The sequence below is a fragment of the Dermacentor albipictus genome, chromosome 3 (genome assembly GCF_038994185.2).
Source record: "Dermacentor albipictus isolate Rhodes 1998 colony chromosome 3, USDA_Dalb.pri_finalv2, whole genome shotgun sequence".
NCBI classification, from domain to species: Eukaryota; Metazoa; Arthropoda; class Arachnida; order Ixodida; family Ixodidae; genus Dermacentor; species Dermacentor albipictus.
Genome location: NC_091823.1, coordinates 109,566,923 through 109,585,416, shown reverse-complemented (window position 1 = coordinate 109,585,416; position 18,494 = coordinate 109,566,923). Strand labels below are relative to the sequence as shown.

The window sequence follows — 18,494 nt, the reverse complement described above, 5'->3', positions numbered from 1 at the left end:
CCTGCGGCATCCCGACTTTCCTCGCTCCTTCGTTATTCTATACGGGGAAGTACTCAGAAAACAATATTTAATCCTCTAGTAGGCTTATAGCCGTTATAGACCACTGCTGTTGCAATTATTATCGCTGGAATGTGCTTTCTTTCTTTGTCTTTTTTTAATTCTATATAACGCAGCAACCACTTTACGGAATGCCATATATAACAATCCGTTGCGGTTTCTGTCGTTGTCGTTGTTCATATCGCCGTCGCTATTTTTATTGTTGCTAATCGTGTCGCTGTTACACTCTGTTGCTCTCTTGTCGTTGATGATGTCAATGCAGTTACGGTTCTCGTCATTGATGTGAGCGCAGTTTGTTGTCGTTGTTCGTTCCGCCCGTGGTTACGGCAGTAGATTCGGTATTTAGTCCAGTTAATTTTAAATGCGTGTTTGTGCAAGAGAGAAAGGGGCAGAAGAAAGGGGAAATGCGGGGAGGTTAACCAGAGGGGAAGTTCCGGTTTGCTACCCTACGCTGGGGAGAGAGGGGATAGGGATGTAAAGCGACAGGAAAGTAGAGAAAGGGAGCACAGGCACACAATCACAGTCGGTCACTGTCACCACATAGAATCACCGCACAGCATAGTAGCACTTGTAACATTGTAAACATCACTCCAAGCTACAGACGCTTGTCCTAGTCTGTTGTCCTTGAAGAGTGCAAGAGAGCCCTCGTCACCTTCCGCTGCTATGTCTTGTGATGTCGGCATTATAAAATGATTTCCTCTGTTACACGTCTTACGTCCAAGCGCGCTACCGCGATTGCGAGTGATCGCATCTGTAAATTGTAGCGAGAACAGTCACAGAGAAGGTGTTGCAGAGTCTCCTCGCTACCACATGCAGTCATCACACGAGACGTCGTCGGCCCATCCGATCCGGCAAATAAAAGACTTTGTAAAGGCCACTACTAGCAATGTTCGACAAAGCAGCCTAGCTTTCCGTCGGCACAGTCCAGCTGGAACACAAAGGCAGAGAAAAGTTCTAGGTGGTGCAGCCGGTTCCTTTGTAAACCTCGTGCGTTTCATGTGGAGAACGTGATAACCCTGGTGAGCATTCTAAGTCTTCTAGCGGCGTCTGTCCTTGATAACGGCATCGACTCCTCTTTGTCGCCTTGAAGAGCCGACCAAGCAGCGTTATCGGCGTGTTTGCCGCCTGTGACACCGGAGTGACTTCGAAGCCGCTGAAATGTCACGCGGTGTCCTTTCTCAGCCAAGGTGTGGATTAGTTCTCTAATCTAGAATACCAGTTGTTCGTGTAGTTCGAGCCGCAGGGCTGATAGTAAAGGCTGCAGTGCTGCCTTGGAGCCACTGAATATGAACTATCTTCTAGGTTTTTCTTGGCTGACGAGACGAAGTGCAGCGCGAAGACCTGCAAGTACCGCAGCGTCGATGTGGTTGGGTGACACGTCTTGAATCTGGTGGTGGTGGCTCTATAGCTGGGAAAACCACGACTCCAGAGGAACACTGGAGAGTTGCTGAACCATCTATACAGATATGTACGTGGTCGGCATACCTCTCGTGTGAAAGGAGCAGAGTTAGTTGTTTAAGAGCAGGTGATGACAGCGCAACTTTTTTTCTGATTCCTGGTTACGGTGAGGTGCACTGCAGGTCAAGCCAAACACCGTGGAGGAATCGATGCCTTAGTTGCGAGAGTGAAGCTTGGCGAAAGGCGAGTGCACTAATCCGAAATCGTAACACAATATTATGCCTGCGGCCTTAATGGCGGTATAGTGTTGCAAGATAATGGGAACGGGCTCGGCAAAGTGCCCAATCTGCATTCTTAGCACTTCCACAGCAATGTTTGTTTGTATTGGTTGGTCTCGGGCGATAGCAATAGTCGCCGCAGTTGATGCGCATTTAAGCAAACCAAGACAAACTCTTAGGGCACATTCACACCAGCGACTTGAGGAGGTCGCGCGACCGTTTGCGACTCGCAATCAAAAAGCGACCGAAGGCGACTGATGTTCACACCGGCAAGCCCGGCTGAGCGCGACCCTCAAGTCGCAATCCCGGAGATTATCGTTCTCAGCGAGAACTCTCGGAATCTACGCGGAATTTGAATGCGACGCCGGAGGAGGCCGGATGTAGACACACGAAAGATCACTTCCGGTGCGCCGCTGATTGGTTTATCAGTTTTGCGACTACGGTCGCGCGACTGAAAAATCGCGCAGAGAGCGACTCGCCCAAAATGATCGCTTTTCGAGAAAGGCGACCGTTTGCGACCATTTGCGACTGGTCGCAAAGCGACCAACTTGGTCGCGCGACCTCCTCAAGTCGCCGGTGTGAATGTGCCCTTATAGCCCGAGCTTGAATAACGTGCAATGGCACGAAGATTTGCCCTGCAACTGTTGGTCAGTAGGAGCAAACTGTATCTGAAGAAGCCCAGAAAAAGAACCCTGTATAATTCAGACATTGCATGCACTGACATTCCCCAAGTCTCTGTGCAAGCGCATCTGTTGCTTAGTAAACGCAGATGCTGCTGTTCGCCTTGCTGTTGTAAATTAGATTATTTGGCGTTGTCCCTGTCATAGTCACTGATGTAGATGTATAGAGTGAAGTGTCGAGGACAAGGCGGCTACATAGAGATAAAATAAACATCTTTATTAAGCCCCTACAGCCCGGTATCTTCTGATTCCGGGGCGTTCTTGACATGAGATACCGGGGTTTACTGGAAAGTCCATCATCTACTTTGCAACGACTCTAATTAATTTTATGGTTAATTAGAGTCGCTGCGCTGTAGACTGCGAAGTGGGAGAAGGATAATAAGAACCATGAGAGGCAAATGACAGAATGGTCTTATGATCCATGGTTTCATGTACGAACCTTACATGTATAGTTGTTATAGTCGCAGTGGTCCTTGTTTTGATGTAAGCGTACAGTTTGTCGTGGTTTATGACGATCTTCGCACAAATACAGTTACCGTTGGTTCGCGATAGCGTGATTTTTTTATGTCGTTTGTTTTATGTATAGTACACTGCGAACCACGCAGTGGAACGTAAACAAAACATTCATATGCATGTTGTGCAACATGATCAAATGAATGCGGCGAATGCCCGTAATTCAGGTAACGCGGAAAATAAACTGCTGAAACACCTCTGTGCGTGCAAAATACGGGACCAAAGAGCATGTGGTCATAAGTTTCGGGTTTGTCTAGACGTTAAAGGTTTAACGTGTACTGAACTGTGATTATTTACTTCATTGGTGACCATTCAAGAAATAAAGTCAAGGCAAAACTTCACCCCTCCCCCCCCCCCTTTTTTTTTTGCAGAATGCCAGCGACTGTATAACCCTTTGTGAATGTTATAGGAGGGTATACGCTTCCCCACTCTGTGTTTTCTGTGGTGACATTGGCGACATCGAACATTTCATTTGGCTATGCCTGCAGTTTGACACAGAAAGAAAAGCGATGGTCGATAACCTACAAAAAAGCGGTCTCACGCACAGGACCTTTGAAGACGTTGTTTTCTCCGGAGGGCCCGCGGCATCCAGGAAGAGAGCGCAACGACTGCTGATAGCCTTCCTGCGAGACACGGGGCTCATCGACATCTGGTGACACCCCACTGATCTCAACTCGAAGGAGGATCAGGCGGAACAATTGCCGGCTTTGTATGACAGGCTAACCCCGCCTGCTTCAACATCACCACCATCACCACCACCAACACCGGTATACGTTTAGGATGTGGGCCATTTGGCAATAACATCCCCTTCAGTTTAAGCCTGCGATGTTTGCTTGTGTGGAAAAAAAAAATTGAAGAATGAATGCGAGGATCATTCCCTTCAAGGAACAAATACGCAAATTTACTTCCTTCTCCCGTATTGCTTCGAGCAACGCCTTCGCACGCACGACATCAACATAGCATCTACATACCGTAAACAAACGGCGTGCGCATAACGTGACATAGTGTACGCCTTAATGTGAGATCAGATAACATCAAAACATCTAGCATTAACCTAGTGCGCCTTTGCTACTGTCTTTCTTATTCTTTCTCAGCACTCCCGACAACCTCTCGGCTCTGTCAAGAATGGCGAGCTGCGAAACAAGATTGCCACACAGTTACGACAGGGCGACACGACGCGCACCTCTCCCTCTCCGTCGCCGCAGCTGGGAGGCGTTCAAAGAAGCGGCCTTTGCGCTGGAATCCGCCGCCTTCCACCCGCCCCATCGACATTGTGACGGGACTAGTTCGGCGTGTGTGAACAATGATTCCGGAGTTCCCCAACGCGGAGCTGATTTGACACGCATGGACAAGCTGCCGTGGGGACGACGTATTTTGGTGCGTCTCACGCTTCGGCCTGGCACGGAACAACGAGCGACCCTCGATCGGCGCCGATAGTTCCCGGAACGGCACCCCGCCAACGCCGTCGTCGGGCATCAGAGCGCGGTTGCCTTTGTGTCTGTAAACTGATCTGCAGAGCAGCGGCGAGTTGGTGATGAGTAAACGAACAGTCGCCGCGTCGTAGGACCGGCGGATCGAGTGTATAAAAACTGTGGTTGTGCGAATGCTGAGGACACTTCTCTTGAGCAGTCATGTTAGACTGAGTCACTTCTCTCATGCAGTCATGTTGGAGTGATACTGTTTTTCTCAAGCAGTCATGTTAGACTGAGTTAATTTCTGTAAATAAACCCCTTTTTCCTCGTTCTCGATGAGAAGCAGTTCTTCACTTCATCAACGATCTCAGCGGAAATAAGTTGGACGACGGCATGGGCCAGCTACCTCCGAATTCATGCCGTACTCCAATCTTGGCAAAGGACCACGGACGATGGGATTGAGCCCCCAATCCTGACAGCTCACGTGGCTGTCGTTCCACTCACGCTTTCTCGCGGTTACATTTCAAACACGGGCATCCCCCCCCGTCCACCTGCGCGAGCCTCGCACCGCGAACGACCACGTGCGACGACGTACGTACGTACGTACGTAGTATACGCACGCAGAGCACACGCAGGCACGCAGCTGTCCCCCCCGCACAGACCGTCGCAGCAGCATCGCTCGCGGAGGATCGCGCACTTGCGCGTGCTCTCCGCGCGTCTCCCGTGTCGCTTCCCTCCCACCTCTGGTCACGCGCGCACAGCTGCGCTCTCGCGTCTGCGCCCTCGTGACGTGTAGCATCGAGCCACAGCGGTGATCTCTCGTACAGCAGCGCTTGCGGAAATGAGCGCAGCAGCGCGTATACGCCGGAACGCCAGAGACGATGCTTCGATGCTAGTCCCACCCCCCATCGCACGTTCTATTTCTCTAATTCCCTTACACAGGGACAGAGATTTTCGCATTGAAGGGCGGGGCTGCCAGATAGCGTGCGTGAGCGCCGTTTACAAAAGAAAGCAGAAGAGATCGCAGGCAGTACTCAGTTTGCCGGTTGTGTGCTCATTACTTGAAATACGGGGTTCTGCGTTCCAAGGTCGCGATGTGGAGGTGAGAGACGGCGAAGGTGGCGGTAAACGGGTTATTTTTCACCGCACTCTCAGGCAAAGTTACACCCTTTGGGGTGTATTTCTGCCACACGACAATAATCGTCAACTGCCTTGCTTGCGCTTCCTTCCTTGAAAGCGCCGCACCCACTACATTCCTGTCGGGAATGCTATGTCATGCTGATGAAGCGCATGCCGTTCGTTACTGGAAAGTACCGGGCGCGCCACGTTAAAGAAAGGAAATGTGGACAAGACGGATGACCATTATTGTTGTGTGGCAAAAGGGTGTAATTTTGCTTAAGAGTGCCGTTATAAAGTGCTTTCTTCTACGTGCATGCGACGCTCGTAGCACAAGCGCCTTTTCATTTTTTTGGTGCCGCCCCGTCGGAACGTGGCCGCGCGAGCTGGGGATTGAACCCGCGACCTGCATGCTCTGCTGCAAAACGAAATAGCGATGAAATAACATTCCGGCAGGAATGTTTCACCACATAGCGAAATTGTGCACCGAGATTACACTTTGTCAAACGTGCTCATTAGTTGACCGCCTTTTACTACTTCCCAACGCCACATCCGGGTTGTTAGAGACGCTCACACTTGTTGAGAGATTCGGGTTAGCGTTGAATATCGATCTGTAAGGTTCTTCAACGCGCAACAAAACGTCAGTACGCGGTGGTTCTTGCATTCCACCTCGAACAGCGTTAACGTTGCTGCCATGACGAGACATCGAACCCTCGACGTTCGTTACTCGTATATCGCCGCAGTCAATGAGCCACCCGCGGTATGGATATACGGAAGACAGCACTCCATCTCCTTCGTTTCTTTAATGCCGCACGGGACGCACCGTGTATACACGTCGAAACGCACCGCATATTTTTGCGATATGGTAACGCCCACATTACGAAATATGTCGATTCCAGCGCTGATTGCGCATTATCGGTGTGCCGACTTCGGCAACAGCTATAGACCGCGAATCGAACAAACCGAAGACAGACATCGCGAGGTCGGCTCCTTCCGAACACCCGTGATGGCTTCATTCAAAGTGCGAACAGCGGATGTCCTCACGCGCAATCGCGCGACAAGAATGACACGAAAAAGAAAGGGCGGTACATCCATCGTACGGAGACGACTGGCGACGTTATTGCGATTAGCAACGTACATTATCGTGGGTGTGTAATTGGTGATGATATGTTTGATATGTTATGATGATTATTATGAAGAGCGGCACATGACCAATGGTACATAACCGGTGGCGCATAAACGGGGACCCAAGGGCCCTATAACGTAAAACTATTCCAATATGTTTCTATTCCAATTTCCTGACGTCAACTTTGCGTAACCACCGACGCAAGCACAGGGCGGTCACCCATAGGGTTGTCTGAACAGACCAATCAAACGCTCTCCTCGTTCATAGGAGGTCCCTTTTGTTTGCTTGAAAAACGAATAACATTGCCTACACTGAGCGGCTTGTTGTATCTAATTGGCTGACAAGAGGCGAGGAGAACGCTCAAGTGGAGAGGGATTCACTAGGGCAGAGCCAGTGCATTGAAAACCGATAACCGGATGAAGAGGGTGGTGCCGGCGTCTGCGATTGGTCGGCTTTCCCTTACTTAGCTTGTGGTGGCTGGTCGAAAATCGCGGCGGCATGCAACGGAAGCTTAAGAATGACGCTAAAATTGACCCTAAGCAAAGAAGAGTTGGCAGAATGAGGTAGTAAACGTGTCGAAAGTGCTTAAAAACGTTACACGGTCACGCAAGAAGTTTTATTATACGCAAATACACCCATGCTCTCCGGCAGGTGCGAGTAGCCAGCGTCTCAGCGATCGGCGGCAGCTATCTTTTATTCCTTTCGGAACGGGGCAGCCTGCGGCTATTCCTAAAAAAATTCAGTTTTGTTCGGCATATTAATGCATCTTTATCGCGTACACGTCACTTTGACGCGGTGAGTTCATGCGGTTTTGTGACGTCGCGTGACAGGCAGGTGAAGTGGGTGCAGCCCGAAAACTTTTTACCAATAGCCGAGGGCTAATGGCGAAAAGGGGTCGAATCAGAAATAACTGTTTTTCTTTTTTCTGTCAAATCATGCATAATCAGTGTGCATGCATCATATCAGATGGGGAGGTATTGCGGTTTTTGTAACGTCGCGTGACAGACAGGTGAAATGGGGGGTGGTCGAAAAAAGTTTTTGACCAATCGCGGAGGGCTGATAGCAGCATTGGAATAGAAAAGTTTGGAATAGTTTTACGTTATAGCGCCCCAAGTTGACGTTAAAAGAAAATGGTTAAATCCGTACACATGTCGATACCGGAAAGATACCGTGAAGTTTCCTATAAGATTACTTACATTACTCACATGCTTAGATGTTAAAGGTTTAACGCGTACTGAACTGTGATTAATTACTTCATTGCTAATTAATAATTAAGAAGCATTAAATAAAATGGGAACCATGGTCGTCGAGGATGGCGCGCAGCCCATAGATAAAGTACGTCTTAATTAGTCTGATTGTAAATGTGAGCTGATAAATTTCGTTCGCCAACCACCCGACATTTGTAGCTCCCCAGCCGAGTTGGGTCCTCCTCACCGTATACAAACGCAGCTATGAAAGCGAAGCGGTGGTTTGTGCCGCACGTGATCAGCAAGTTATTCTTTAGAGAAAACAAAAAAAGTACGAGAGAAACAATCCAGTCGGCGTATGTTCAGAGCTCATCTGAACGGCAGTAAGTTCGTTAATTATAGCCATGTTTTCACAGTAGCCCGTAAGCGTTTCGGTTAACGTTTCTGCACGGCCCTTGCGGATAAGTGAGCGTGAAACAGAAGGCAAAGAAGCGTGCCCGAGATGCGCTTTGGCAAGCGCGTGCGTGTCCGCCCACGCAAGCATGACGTAAACGCGATCGCTTCCTTGTAGAAGCGACAAAGCTTCCGCGTGCGCTGAGCGTCGCTTGTCTGACGAGACGACGCATGCCACCAGCGAGAAGGATCAATTGTCCCCCGTAGTGGAAACAGGCATGCAAGGGATTTCTTTCCTTCTTCTTTCTTTTTTTTTTTGAGAGAGAGAAGTATCCGGGCATTTCGCAGTCTAAAGTTTCGTTTTCCGGAAAACAATTGCGAATTGCCGCAACGTCTGAAGTCTCGCGCCAAATCGCTAAGAGCAATGTTGCTACTTGGGCCTCTTCCTATATAGGATAGCGCGTTACGGACAGGGACGTCAGAAAGAAGCAAACCTATAATGATACCTACGCGGTGCTATCTCGCAACAATTTTATTTTTTAAACTCACGACCTGAGAGTATAGTCTGCCTTGAAATGTATACATATGTACACGAGTACTCGCAATAAAATTGGGAGTTTGCGACGAGCGTGTATCATTTGATTCTTTATGTTGTCACTGTACGTAACGCGCTGCGTAATCTGCATAGCAAGATCACTACGCGTGAGGTATTGTTACGTGGAGTCGTTAACCCTACGCGGCGTAAGGACTCATGCACTTTGGCCAGGACTATTACGAGTTCATTATTCTTTTTTTTTTTTTACTCGGAGCACTGTTATTTTTCTGCGCTACTTTATCGGAGACCGCACCATACCGATGATGACAATCCATCTGGGGTCCACGTCTCTGGAGACTCTCTTCGTGCGAGGCGCGCGCATGCGCCGTTGAAAGCGGAACAGCACGACGACGCCGGCGAGAATGAGTCTAGAGAGTCCGTAAAATTGCTGTCGCAATAAAATTTTTAAAAAATGTCGCCTTCATCGTTTTTTGGCTTCAGGTATACTCACGTATATGACCCGACAAAGTAGTATGACAGGGAGACACGGTTTCGCGTGCCGGATGTGGCGGCTCGGCTGACAACCGCGCTTGGCGCCGTGCCACGCAACTTCGCGGGAAGCGTTTGCAGTTTCCAGTTAAAAAAAAAAGCAGGCAAAAGTGACTTTGCATGCACGTAGAGCGCGAAGTTGTTCGACGATTAAACAGGCCACTGTGGTCACGGTAGCCACTGTATAGTGGATAGATATTGACTTATAAGGTTTGTAACTTGACTCGGCGAGCTATTCGTTGTTTGAGGTCGTGGTCGTACGGTGTTCCCGCAGTATTTGCACCAGGCTGTACACTGATACACACACACACACACACACACAAAAAGTGTTCCAGCAATTAACTGTAGGCGTATGTTGGAGAATACCAGGTGGTAGAATTTAATCCGTAGCCACGTGGCATGATGCAGCCCTTCGAGCGAAGGGAAATCTTTTACGAACGACAGTGCAGCAGCCACGCCCATATATATGTATCTGTCATATGGTGAGGTTGGTTAAGCGAGGTTCTCGTAGCACGCGGGCAGGTGTGTCGGAGTGCTCGGGCGTAATAACCACTTCACCGCAACCTTCCTACCCGAAGAGCACCGCCCCCCTCGTTCTCTCTAATCCCTGCCTTCCTATAGACCCCGCCGAGGTCAATCCGGTTCGCTTGTGTGCCTCTGACTCATCCTATATAACATCGCCAAACGTTAGGAAGCAATTGCGCCGCCGCGGGAAACGTTATTTTCGATCACGTAGTTGTCGCAAAGGGCCGCACGGCGATTGGCCGTTATAATTAGCAGGCAGCGGGCTGACTGCAGCAGCCAGTGACCGCGGATATTATAATAATTAAAGCTACGGGCAATGTAACTTTAATGCATGTCGCCAAAAGCTGTAAAGACATGCGTCATTCAAGTACAAGAGGAGGCGCTTTATATAATAATAATAATAATAATAATAATAATAATAATAATAATAATAATAATAATAATAATAATAATAATAATAATAATAATAATAATAATAATAATAATAATCAATATGGCATTGCGTTGTTCGTTTCTTGCTCTTCTCGATGGCAGTGTCGAATTGACAGGCTTCTAAAAAGTATGTTGAAGTCCATTGCGTATATAACTCTTCCTCGGCTGACAATATGAACTTGCTTATACGTCTGGGTCTTATGACATACAAAACATTGTTCACTCAAACGAGTTTGGTAAGACATATTTTGGAACCCCGATTTCAAACAGGAACATATTGCTCCCCGTGCGCTACGGAAAACATTTCGTTTTCTAGTAGCCTACTGCAAAACAAGATTTTGGTATAGGGAGTAGGTACGCATATTGGATTGGATTGGACAAACTTTAATGTCCCAAGAATATTCAATCACGTACCCGATCATATATTTACGGCAACCACGAAAGAAAACTTGAGAAAATTTGTTGAAGGAACTATAAGCTATGTATAATACTAAATATTGTTGTCTTCTTTCTCGTTTTTCTGTCGCCACTGATTTCAGCTAAATTATTTCTGCGTTATTTAAACTTCATTTTGTTGTTGTGATGAGCTTCACCAGCATTTCATTGCTGCACATGTTTCCATTTTGTTTTTTTCTTGCCGACGTGCCGGGCCTAGTCACGCAAGTCTCTTTCTTGGCTTTGATGGGCCTGCCTTCTGTACAAAGATTGTAAGATGGCAACAATTATTATTATTATTATTATTATTATTATTATTATTATTATTATTATTATTATTATTATTATTATTATTATTATTATATTCCCTTGCGAGGCGCCGAAGCCTCCACTACTCGAACCATTCTCTTACCGGAAGTTTTCGCCACGCCTCATGGTATACGGCTCTTAGTAATAATAACCCGGCTTGCGAAGGTCACTCCAGTCGACGCCAAGAAAAGTGGCTTCGCTTTGCATGTAGCGCAGGACATGAAAAGACGCTTGCACGACGCCTGCAAGCGTCACGTCGAACTTCGACATGCACACGTCGCCATTGTGTTTCTCTCTCCACTTCCAACCCATCTCTCTTCCTAAATTTTTCTCTTAGACACAACAGCATTTCTTATATCTTGCAACGAGGGGTGTTTGTAAGAACAATGGTTTCGATACTCCTGTTGCCGCGGGGGAAAAACAAACAAACAAACAAACAAACAAACAAACAAACAAAAAACGACAGTCAAACGAACGAATAAACGAACAAATAAATAAACAAGCAAACAGAAGGCCACGTTCTCCTGGGACGCGCAGTATCAAGGAAAGGTAGAGTGGCTTCTAAGTTTTTTAAAAAATTCGCCGGCGTTATGTATCAGTCATTTAGCCAGCCATTTCCCGAGGCATTCAACTAAACAAGCTTAAAGCTCTGGTTGCTTAAAAAAAAGAAACATCCTTATATAACGACTCCAGGTGGGACCACATTTATAACGTGTGTCAACCACCGCGATACGACAAAAACCACACAAGTAACGTTTAAAGAAATCATAATGAAAGGTAAGAGGGAGGGAATTCTGGCGAAGTAGTGAAAACCGTAGTGTAGCCTTCGTGCCTCCAACACGCGCACATGAAAGAGAGGGAGAGAGAGAGTGAAGGAAAAAAGAAGAAGGAAAATAAAGGAGAAAAAGCGATTTTCAACGTCAAGAATTCCCTCCAGCTGTTTACGCCTAACTCGCAGAAAAGGGTTGAACAACTGTTGCGGGCGACCTTCACGAAAGCACGTTTAGAAAAAAAACAGCAAATAACCAAGCAAAACAAGCTAAAGAAGGTAGCTGCTCATTCCGACGCAGTTTCCGTACACGATCGAGTCGTGACTGCAACGATTACGGACTCATTTGGCAAGGCCCACGTTGTTACGTTCCCTCTCTCGGGTACTTCGCGTTTCTCGGCCTCGCTGCCCGCACAATAGTGTTTCCTTTAGTTGCCCCACGTTGAAACTTGACAGCCTTATGTATCCAGCAAGTTACTCTATACTCTATATGCCAGGGGCCTAATTCACAAAGCGTTTCGTTGGTGTAGAGCTATTTACCGTTGACTGGACGCTTTCGCTAATGATATGTCCAGCATCAGGATTGACTGAAAAATTCTCTCGCTCACTCTTGTAGCGTAAGAGGTTTCCGCGAACCAGATTTCTTAAGTGTATTTACTTACTGTCGCACCAGCGATTAGAGCAGACGTAATAAGTCTTGACCCCAGTCGCCATCTGTTGGCGCGGGCCGCGCAGGGAACTGCGGGTTTGGTGAATGGGACAGCTGACGACGATTAAAAGTTATTACGCGCGAGCTCGCACTGCGACAGGTATGCGAGAGGAACAGGCTGAGCGCTATGCCGGCCGTTCGTTCGGTAGGTTCCCGCAGTACCCGGAAAGATATGGGTGCAAGCCGTGTAAATTATGGTCTGTAGACACAACAACTTTTATAAAGGTGGCATATTACAGGGGGGCTAAACGAACACTAAAGAGAAACATCCAAAAATGCTGCGTTAGTTAATTACGGTTCCGCGACAGCAACATATGGTCACCGTAATCGTGAGAGGAGACTTGGCAAGGCAACGAGAAATGCACAACAAAAGAAAGGCAGCGACGCCGTTCTGAAGTTTATGCACGCTCGCGTCGTGTGGTCATGCATTTCGACAGCTTCAGCTCGAGCCTAAGTTGTCTACCGGGTCTGCCGGTAAACAGGAGTTACACACTGGATTCTAAAGTAATCTAAGATTCAACCTCCAAAAATTTAGAGGGCTTTTCATGCGCCAAAACGGCTGAAATATGAGAGAATGCTTTGAAATCCGTGACGTCATACTGCAGGCACTGGCTTTCCGGCGCCCAATTCACGAGAAGTCCGGCTTGCATTTTCCACATGCGCGCCCACGCAGTTTGTTAATCATTCTTCCAGGTTAAGGGTACCGTTGCCTATGAAACGTCAAGAACTTCACTTTATGCAAAAGTTACTGTCTTTTTATTGCACTACGGCAGAGGCCACGTGTTGGCTTTGAACTCGCCACGCAGGGACGCGAGGAGGATTTCATAAGAGCGTTGAAGCCACTGAGAGACGAATGAAGGCATATTTAATAGAAGGCGTAGGAATAATCGATTTCACGACCAAAGTGTGCGAACGCAGATGCTGCGCTCATGCCGAGCATTCACGGGGAAGCCTGAAGTATCAATGCTAAGGAGTATCAAGCTCTAACGAGTCTGCTGTCGCAAACAGATGCTTAGGTTACAGGGTCGGGTTAAATACTCATAAAGAGACACTCGCAATGTGAGTAGACACCTGGAACTAGTAGTTTAGCGACCACGATAAAACAAGGTGGTTTTGATCGCAGACTCCTCTAAACAAACATGCGCTGCGATGATTGCGAACCACAAAGCGAACAATGTATAACTCCTAAGGACTGTACCGTTCACACTCCCGAAATAAAGATCGAGGATTCAAATGCGTGCCAGCACTGACCAACTTTCCACTGCATATTTCAATACGTTGTGGGAAGACCCCTATATATAGTACGAAAAAAAAATGTAATCGTTTCTGCTTTGGAAATGCCGAGCACGAAACCAGACATACATCCACTGAGACGAAGAGCGTGTGAGTCGTGAGGCGAAGCGGTGGAGGAGCTAGCATACACAAGGGACGTGTGCTTGGCATAATTTTACTGGCTAATTGCGTCTGGCTAATTGGGTGCACGCAATCGAGAAACAGCCTTCGCTTCATATCTTCACAACTGATTAAACTGTCTACCCAGGTACGATGTAAGTTCCGTTACAAGTTTTGCAAGGAAGCTGGCGGAGACGCAGCAAAAGGGAATAACAAAAAGAAAGGACGTTTGCGCATTAAATGAACGAAGACGCATTAAGTTACGAAGCGAAGCGGCAAGCCATATACACGAAGCTTATCGGCGGTCAACGCGTAGGATGGGTTAAATGAGAAAACGGAAACAATATATCGCCATCTCTCTCTCTCTCTCTCTCTCTCTGGCAGCTGTTTCCCGCCAGCTGCACAAAGCTGCCACATAAAAAAGAACTACCAGACAGCTGAGTCCACATTCGTCAACCGCTCTTTAGGTAACAATAGCGCGAGGAAAGGTCACGCTGAAATGAGGCTCGTGGAAGGAAACGTGTAATTTCCCGCGCGCGCAGCCAATGTCACAAAAGCGTCTGCAAGCCCCTCAAACAGTTCGGGACGAGCTACTTAGCCGGTCCCTATACTGAATCGCTCACCACAGCCTCCGGTTAATTATCATAGTTGTTTGACCCACGTGGATGCTCCTTCAAGAAGCGCCAAGTGGCAGCGCGGACCCGCGAAGAGGAACGCATCGCAAGCGATATGACTTGTGATCTTGTTGGGGCTTTGCTACTGCCGTAGTCTCGTCGCAATACGGTGTTTACTCGAGACGGTGTTTACCATAGCTGTGCCAGATTGTATTCACATCGGAAGGGAGTCACTGCGCTTGTGATGAATGCTATTTCGTCATGCGAAGAGCGACAGTTCTTGCTACGCTCAGAATCTTAAGTCACTTATACGCCATAGCAGGGCAACGATTTTTTTTGTTTTACATGTCTATATATGTGTCACTGTTGTATCGCAGCGTTTCCTCGCGCAGTGGGAAAGCGATAAGCACATAGGACGCTTGGCACGTCGGGCGGCAGCCCGGTCGCCGGTTCGAATCCCGCTGCCGAAGGAACGCCGAACGATGTTTAGTAACGTTATTTTCTTGCCTTCTGGCTCAGCAACGGCGATGGACATGAAGCTGACCTTTTAAGTGCGTGTTTTTGGTGTAAGCTAAGGCCAAGAAAGCACGATTACAAGCCAATAATAAATTAAATGCCGTCGCATGATGGAGAATAATCCACTGGTGGGAAAACAAGCGTCTGATCCGGATTAGGACAGCAACAGGTGGTTGACTCTCGCACGTAGCTAACGTGCAGACTCCCGTTGACTGTACTAAAATTGCAGATATTGCAAGACGCTGGGTGCAACACGAGGCTACGTAGGTGACGGGCGGATTTCCGCCTACCGCATTAAAATCGCGAACATCGCAAGGCGGGTGGCACGCATTACTTCGAGTAACACTTTTATTTGAAGGTTTAGTGCCTTAAACCAATTTTATCGAAAATTTAAAAGGGGGAGTAACGCTTACCGTTTGGTTGAATGCCTGACGGAGTGGTGCCGCTACCGTCGCAGACGCAGGTAGTACGATCCTCTCGCAGAGAACAGGGCGAGGGCGGTACGCTTCAGCGAGAAGAAACGGGCGCCAGCTGTTTACGCGACACGGGAAAGCCGCCGCAGATCACGGCGCGTCGATGCGTACGCGGGGAACGAGAGAAAAAAAAAAGAGAAAGAAAACTGCGCCGCAACAAAAATTCCGTTGCTCGCTTGGCGCGAGAGCTTTCACTTTCTCAGCACGACGTTGCGCAGACACCACACGGCGAACCAACACGTCGACGACTGCGGGTCGCGCGCCCGCGCGCGCACGTAAGGAAAGGCGCCGGCACCAACGGGACACGCCTCCTTTCTCGTCGTCTTGGAAGCGACCAGGAGCGCGCGCTTTCGGCCGCCGCACACGCCACTGGCGTCGTGTTTGCAGCAAGCGCGGCTGCGGCGCGCCCGACGCGTCGGCCAGGGCCAGGCGGCAGGCGCGGCGCATCGTCGCTCTCTCTCCACTGCGTCGCGCCCTTCTCTTCCCCCGTCGTCGTACGAAACGGGGCCTCGGAGATGACCTACGAAAACCGCGCGTAGCGCCTTTCATCTAGGAGGCCTTTAAAAGGAGCGCGGCGGTGCGCGAAGCTTTCGAAAGGTGGCGCTAAAGTTTAAAGTGTGTTCAAAGCGCTACGTTTTGAGGACAGTAAGGAAACCGTTAAAAAGAATCCGCCGGTGAAAAAAATAATCGTAGAATAATCGTTTGATGGGGGATGATTGGCCACATGGGGGCGAAAAAGAGCGGAAAACATGCAACGAAGCAAACTTCCTGTTTTGAATAACGTAGCTCGCTGTATAAAGGTATTTTAATAGTAAGGTACGCCAGAAATGTTAGGTGAACGAGCTTGGTGGCATGCGCCACCACCATGACCACCATCCCGTTTCAATATGGATGCTGATATCATAGTGATCATGCTTACGGCGGCGCTGGTATCGAGGCGCACCAAAGCCATATAGGCTGCTTAGAAAGTGATACTAGTACACGAGGTTTTTTTAAAAGATAACGATGACTTCACGAACAACAACGATATATTTGTATCAAGCATTTGGAAATTGTTTATTTCACTGCTGTTTTCAAAGTCGGTTGATCAAGTGTACCAATCCCCTGAAAAAGAACACGTAAACGAAAACCAGCACTTTTTCTGAAATGGAACTGTGGTTCAAATGTGCCCATTGCTGGTTTTATTGGTAATAATAGTTCCCATAACCAAACTAATCCACTAAATGCGGGCACCTCGCTGGAAATACCACAGGGGTTGCCGTTCATTATTTATTTATTTATTTATTTAAAAACTGTCTCTCCCTCTCTCGTAAGTCTGTTGAACAAAACCATCTTCAGCTCAACTATCGACTGAATTCAGCGCTGATAACGGCTCGGATAATGCTCGGATCAGAAAGCACGTGTTCAAGTCGCGCAGTGCCTTCACAATAGCAGGGCTTGGCGAGTTTTTACTTTTAGCATTACATGACTGCTTGTTAGTCTACCACGCAGTGGCGCTAGCCAAACATAGCAGGGCGGCAGGTTTACTTTAGCGGGGAACTGGGAACGCCATATTTAGGTGCCCACAGAAGTTCACAGCCAGCCACTCTTGAGTCGCACAGGAGCTATGGGAGCAAGCAAATCCATTGTTTAGAAGTGGCGCCTAGGCACATCTTTCACAGAAAGCTTGGCTGTTGATTCTACCATTCGAAACTGCTTGGCAATGGCCATCATTGGCTCTTCGGGATTGTCACCCAGTATGACCTCGACCTGCTGGAGAGAGAGAGATAAAATTTTGTTGTGTCCTTGATGGGGTCCAGGGGTGTAGGGGGTTGGGGGACTAACTTCCAGTCCCTCGTTCCTCAGACGGCGGCCAGTCGTTGCTTTCTGGCGGCGTCTTCGGCCATCCGTACGGCCCAGAGCTGCTCATCTTAGTCCAAGCTGAGCAACAAAGTATCCCACTGCTTGGCCGTAGTTATGATGTGTGTAGTGTTAGTGCAGTGGGTGTTCGTGGGTGAAGCTTTTTCGGGCATCGCCAGATAATGTGATCGAGGTGAGCGCGGGCCTCGTAAGCTTTGCAGAGTGGGGAGTATGCATCGGGGTACATGCGGTTGTATAGCACGGGGTTTGGGATTGGTACATTTTCAAGGATAGACTCTAGAATTACTCACTTGGAAAGACTAAACAAAGCATCCCTAGCTAAGGCTTCACAGGCTCATAAAGGGACGGTCCCGCGTGATGGCAGTATGGGTGCCAAACCCATAAACTAGTAATAAAAATGGCTGGGTTCACTAAAGAATCTTTGAAAATTTGGCAACGGAACTTTGCGAGCTTCCCGAAACGCAGGCACTCCTTGCGAGGTCGGTGAAGCTCAAATCACAGGTCATAATTCTTCAGGAAACAGTGTTGGATTCCCAGGTCTCACCACCAGGTTATTGCACTGTGGCATCCAGAAATGAGAAAGGACGGGGTATTGCTACATTGATCATCAACCCTATGCCCTTTATTAAACATCAGGTTTCGAAACATGACTGGGTTTGAGATCCAGCTCACGGAGGTAATCCCTATTAGGGCCCAGGATGTGAGTGTTTTCATCCTCAATGTATACAGTTCACCCTTAGACGAAAGGAGAAATTTCAGGCACGCACTAACCTCAGCAGTCAAGCTAGCCGGGAAAGCCCCATTAATAGTGGCAAGGGATTTTAAAGCCCCGAACCAGGAATGGAGCTACGGTTATGGTAGCGTCAAAGGCACGGAGCTTACCACATGTGCCACAGAGCTCGGCTTGATCCTTGTCACTGACCCAAGATTTCCTACCAAAACAGAAAACTCGGTTTGCAGGGACACTGCCCTGGATCTAACTTTCGTACACGGAGTAGATGGGGACTGGGACAACCTTCAGGAGAGTCTGGGCAGCGACCACTAGATTGTAGAACTCACTCTTCGAACTATAACCAAACCCCTCAGAACATTCGAATTCACAACAGACTGAGACCTCTTTAGGAAAATCGGAGAAGAGCAGACTCCGGAAGGAGAGACATACCAGGAACTCTTAGATAATCTGAAAAAGGCGGTAAACGAGGCCACGAAGACAATA

The 18,494-nt window shown here is 48.2% G+C and overlaps 1 protein-coding gene across 1 annotated transcript in view; it reads right to left on the bottom strand.

The window, feature by feature from the left end:
• The window catches only part of LOC135908458 (CD151 antigen-like), a 138,361-nt gene extending 122,557 nt beyond the window's left edge, over window positions 1-15,804 (bottom strand). Inside the window, exon 1 of the mRNA XM_065440225.2 lies at window positions 15,359-15,804. The gene's annotated coding sequence lies outside the window, so the exon portion shown is untranslated. The remainder of the gene's footprint in view (window positions 1-15,358) is intronic.
• Window positions 15,805-18,494: the final 2,690 nt, after the last annotated feature.